This window comes from Fukomys damarensis, unplaced genomic scaffold (assembly GCF_012274545.1).
Source record: "Fukomys damarensis isolate Sample0158 unplaced genomic scaffold, DMR_v1.0_HiC HiC_scaffold_11, whole genome shotgun sequence".
In the NCBI taxonomy this organism is placed as follows: domain Eukaryota; kingdom Metazoa; phylum Chordata; class Mammalia; order Rodentia; family Bathyergidae; genus Fukomys; species Fukomys damarensis.
The window spans coordinates 8466626-8472625 of record NW_022900923.1 but is presented as its reverse complement, the minus strand read 5'-3'; the positions used below and the strand labels follow the sequence as shown (position 1 = coordinate 8472625).

General features: G+C 36.3%; 1 pseudogene; it reads left to right on the top strand.

Moving 5' to 3' along the window:
* The first annotated feature begins 1156 nt into the window (after positions 1-1156).
* On the top strand, positions 1157-1919 carry LOC109118619 (annotated as a pseudogene).
* Positions 1920-6000: the final 4081 nt, after the last annotated feature.

The following is a 6000-nucleotide window of genomic DNA, read 5'->3' as shown; positions in this document are numbered from 1 at the left end:
GTGGTTTCAATTAGTGCGACAGTGTTTTGATAAGATGTTAGGAGTGTGTGTGAGAGACTCAGCCCAGCTTTCATCTGAAAGGGAAGTGAACTGGTCCCCAGTAGCTTGCCGTGATCCTATAGTGGTTAGTACTCTGCGTTATGAAAGGAAAGCATTCAGGGACAGAAAGCATCCTGAAGAAAAATGACAGGTAAACTAAGGCCTAAAAGGCCAGGAAGTGTTAGGCCAAGATAGGTAGGGGTCTCATTGGGGACTCATGAGTGAATGTAGCTTGTTGCCCAAGTCAGAACTGCATTAACATGATTGCCAGCCAATTTACAGGGATGTGTTGTAGAGTATAACAGGAGACTGGATCGACGAGATTGGAGCTCTTCACATTGAAGAATGGGTGTGGACATCTACTGCCTTTATACCCCAAAGTAGTGAAGAATGTGTTGGGAGATGAGAGTAAGCTAGTTAGGGTGTGGCCTGGCAATCCAGACTAGAGGTGAGGGTGGCCTTGTCTTAAGAGGGGATGGGAAGGATCACAGTCAGGAGTTAGTAAGAGGGAAGAATCAGTATTGATGCAGTTCTGACTTGGGCAGCTAGATGTATGATGCTTTACCAAAAGGGAAAAAAAGGACATCAAAATTGGGAAGAGAAAATAATGATTCTTTGTGAGACAGGTCGAAGCGCATGTGAGAAAGTGAAGTGAAGCTGCCTTGTAGGAAGTTACATAATTTGGGCCTTGCACTAAAATAGGTCTATGCTAGAGATAATAATTGAGTCTTAGCTTATAAGTGGGATTTGAAGCAATATAAGTTGAACTGACAGCCCAGAGAAAATGTATAGCATGAGAAGAGGCCAAGGGATACCAACATTTGGATGATGGTTGAAGGAAAAGACAACCAAGAAGCAGAGAGCAGGACTGGGGGAGAGGCTGTCAAGTGAAGAGAGTGCTTTGGAAACTGGAGGATGGCTGCGAAGAGTGGCAGCATTGAAGTGGACAGGCCAAGTAACTGAACAGTGTCCATGGCTTTGGGGGTCTTCGGGCATCATTGCTGACTTGCCGGGCATTTCAGAGGCTTGAGAGACTTGACACAAGGTATCTCTGGAAGGTAAAGAGTGTGGAAATTGTGTAAGGTGAATCAGTAAGTATGGACAGCTCTTTTAGGAAGTGTGGCAATCCTAAAAAAATTATTTATAGCTGTTGAAGGGAGAATGAACTATAGCAACAAGCTTTTAGAAGGAGGTTCAGTTAAGTGATTAATAGGCTAGTTAAGACATAGCAGGGCTTAGTCTAGAGTGGTAGCAGTAGAGATGAAGAGAGATTTATTTGAGTTATATCTTAGGGCTTGTAAATCAATTGTTTGGGGTCAGGAATAGTTGGAAAAGGCAGCATTAAGGATGATTCCCGCTTTTCGATCGGAATCGCCATCTTCCAGTGATTTGCCAAAATGACGAACACAAAGGGAAAGAGGAGGGGAACCCGGTATATGTTCTCTAGGCTTTTTAGGAAACATGGGGTTGTTCCTTTGGCCACATACATGCGAATCTACAAAAAGGCTGATATTGTAGACATCAAGGGAATGGGCACTGTTCAAAAAGGAATGCCACACTAATGTTATCATGGCAAAACTGGAAGAGTCTACAGTGTTACCCAGCATGCTGTTGGCATTGTTGTAAACAAGAAAGTTAAGGGCAAGACACTTGCCAAGAGGATTAATGTGCGTATTGAGCATATTAAACACTCAAAGAGTCGAGACAGCTTCCTGAAACGTGTCCAGGAAAATGATCAGAAAAAGAAGGAAGCCAAAGAGAAAGGGACTTGGGTTCAGCTGAAGCTCCAGCCCGCCCCTCCCAGAGAAGCACACTTTGTGAGAACCAATGGGAAGGAGCCTGAGTTGGTGGAACCTATTCCCTATGGATTCACGGCATAAGCTGGGGGTGTGGCTCTACCATGAAGCTCCTAATTAACAGCTGAGTGCCCTTAGCCCAATTTAAAAAATAAAAAATCGTCCTGTGTTGTAAGGATGCTTTTCTTAATTGAACAGGTGTGTGTACCTCAGAGGAACAATATTTGGAGCAGATTCTCATTATACCCAGTTAATTGTGTCAGGTCTTTACTCTTCAGTGTTTTCTTGATGAAAGATGTGAGGTATTGAGCAAATGTATACCCAAATGGCCACATATTTATGAAATATTTATATTGGCTTGAAAATCCTCTAAATCATGTTTGGGACAAGATGTATCAAAATATTTTATTTTCTGCCTTGCAAGCGCAAGGACTCAAGTTCAATCCCTGGTACCAAAAAAATTATTTTTTTTTTAAAAAAAATTTTCCCCATTAAATTTATTGGTACATTTAAAGCAAACAATAGTTATTTATCACTGGGATCTTATATCTTTACGTAATATGTCTTGGTTCTTATTTTTCCCCCAGACCCCTTCCCTCCCTTGACATCCTTTACCCTTCCCTATTTACAAAGACTTTGTGTCCATTTTTTCCTTTTTTTACATTTTTTCTTTTCCCTTCTTCCCCTCCCCTCACCTCCCCTCACCTCCCCTTCTCACTTCCCTTTTACCCATTTTCTTCCTATTTCACACTATCAATTAATACCATTTGAACCTTATTGACACATAGTTTTAAGATATATCAGAATAAATGGAAATCAATATATGGGATTTCAGTTAAATAAATTGTTTAAAGCACCCTAAAAAAAAAAGGATGATTCCCGTGTGTATTTTAGTGTGGTCACCTGATGGATAGGAGTATATATGACCACTGAAATAATCAGGTATAGAAGGAAAGTACAGATTTTTATTTTGGAAACTTTAAAATTGACATCTCTTTTGGAAATCCAGTTATAAGTATCAAATAGACTTTGGATTTGTGAATTAGAGTGCCCATCACCATGAGAATGGTGATTTCTATGACTCCTGAACATTACTTGCATTCTTTAATAGAACATTAGTGGCCTGCCAAGACTTTTAAGTTTGCTTATTAGAAGATGTCTATAATTTGGGTGACTGGCCACTTGGTCAGAGCCACATTGGAACTATCTATTCCTCCTCTCAGTGCACTATCTTCCATGGACACCCAATGGCGAGATGACCATGGTATGTGCATGTGGCACAGCACAAAATCTCTCTGTGCGAGAAGTGCATGAATAAGATTAGGGCTACTTCGTCGCCTGCTTTCTGTGCTGAGACTGTAAGTTGAATACTTTGAGACTTGGTAATCTTTGTCTTCCTACACAACATTTAGGAAGTCAGAGCTCTTTTACAGTTTATTGAATTGAATAATAACTAAGGCTATTAAATTGATTTAAAGAAAACACCATTTTGTATCATGTTGTATTTCAGAATTTATAATGATTTATGACTGATATTTATATATGCCTGATGTCTTAGCATTTTGTAGGCAAGGTAATCCAAACCTAGTAGAATACCTACAGTATTCTTGTGCAGGTCATTTATAGCTTGATCTTCTCGATTGGTTATTAATTCCTTCTCTGTAGTGAAGATGGATATTAGATACACTAAAGTGAATTTGAGTACCTTATTTCTTAAGAGTGCAGAAAAGAAATATTTGGAACTAAAAGACTTACCAAAGGAGATACAGTTTCTTTACTTGCTGGGAAAGTGGACTATTATGAACACAGGTCTTTTCTAAGGACCTTTAAAGCAGAGGGTCTTTGTTAAATTCTTCTGATAAGCTTTGTTGATTCACTTTGTGGACCCCCACCCCTTTAACAGTCTCTTTGTCCCTTTGTGTAACTATTGTTTTTTCTCAAACTGAAGTGAATTGTTAATCATGTAAGACATTTATGTCACTTCTAGATTTATAATTTGGAGTCACCACTCAGTTAAATATATAATGATCTGCAATTAGAAGCTTGGACAAATTATATGTTATTAGGAACTGATTAGACTATAGTTATTTTTGCATTTCTTTTTGAAATGCTGGTTATATTTTAGTCTTCTACATAAGATTTTGAAAAGCTTTCATACTATGTCCACATTAACATAGCACTTTCTTAATCGAGATTTTCCTTATTTGAGAGGGGAAAATAATTTGGAGCAAGATATAAGAGACTTACTTTATATAAAAGTCTATGGGGATAATTTATAACAGTAGTACCTCAGTTCATGAATTTAATCTTTTCCATGATTCTGTTCCCAAAGTGAATCGGATGAGAACCAAACCAAATTTACCCATAAGGTCAACATTGAACCTAACCATTGAATTTGATTATTCAGTTCTCATCCGATTCAGTTTGCGACCAGAATCATAGAAAGAATTAAGTTTGTGAACCAAGGTACCACTGTATTTCTTTACTGATTTCATTCTATTAAAACTTCCAGATAATTGAAATTAGGCAATTGTATGTCATCTCCTTAAATAGCTTTCCAAATGCTTCTGGAGAAATGAACAAAACAGCCTGAGTGAATCCAAAACGGAACTAAATAGCAAATATAGCAATGAGCTAACTGCTTTAAGGTAGGTTTATTTCCTATAGTCGTATTTCCTTTGTGAAATTTTGATCATTCATGTAGAAAAGCTAAGAATAACCTAGCTTTTACCCAGCTACCAGATAATCTGAGAAATGGTTTTATAATTCATTTATTTGTATAATCTATTTTTATTTTTTTAATTTTTAATTTGGATCACCTAGATGATCCTACACATAATATATTTTGAGAACTACTTATTTTTAAAGATCGAGAGAAGTAGCATATATGGAATAGGAATGACTATTTTAAGATACAATACTTTCTGTGAGTCATAAGTGAGTCTCAGTTTTCATGGTTTTCTAAAATAAACTCATTTAAAGAATATGCAGTAAGAAATTTCATTCTTAACTACACTGTCTTACAATGGTTTTATTATTTTTTGTAAAAATGTACAGCTGTTAAAACAACTCAAAGGGATTACATTACAAAGATAGAAAACAAAATTCCCATCCAGCAGAAACCTCTCAAAATTTTGACTTGTTTTCTCAAGTTTTTCTGTTCCTAGGCTTATACAGTGTATTATATATTGTTCTCTGGACTGTTGTTTTCACTTTATAGAGTATTACAAGTTGGTATAGTTTTTGAGAGAAAAATTAAATCAGGATTGTTAATAAAGCTTTCATTTCTAGAAATAACCGAATTAATGCATTTGAAATATTGGTTATATGTTCATTATATTAAAAGGAAAAGAAATAACTTCTAAAGATACTGATATTTAATTAAAGGGAAATTATATGTAGCTTTCTTGGGAAACTCAAAAGAATACACCATCTTCTCAGAAACTGCATGTTAATATATCGTGTATAATTTCAGGGTTCTTAGATTTCCATCTCCAACTGCTACCCTATCTATTGAAAGTGGGCTATTTGTAGAGCTTAGGTCTTGAATGTGTTGTTAAAGAAAGTTACATTTTTTATTAACACAGTAGTAGCAGGTATTTCTTAGGCATTACAGGGAGCAATACCTGCAAGACAGAACCTCATCACAACCCTCCAGCAAAAAGTAGCTGTAGCCCTCCATTCTGTTTAGAGAGGTCCTTTTAATATTTCTTATTCCTGAAAAGTCCCAAATGAGAAACAAAGATATTTCTGAGTACTTGTTTTATTTAACAGCAGGTTTTATATCCAAATGGAATTAAGAAGTGACACAAGCTTTCCATGTACCTCTCCTAGGAGACTGCTTTCAGCATTCTGCTTCCTAAAGTCTAAGGTTCCAACCCTGAGGAATCTCTAACATACCCTATTAGCTCATCCTCATACTTGTTTTTTCTGCTTTCTAAGGAGTGGTTCTTTAATAAAAAGATAACATAAGTTCATTTTTTTGAAGTAAAAATTGATCAGTATATTTAAACTTTTCTATAATGTAATACTTACATATATTTGGTATTGATTTATTTGATAATTGGTTAAAGCGTGGAAAGTTTTAGGCAGTACTTTGTTTTCTTGAAGTAATACATGTTTTTATGTTAGAATTATCAAACTGATAGTATGCGTATAATCGAAT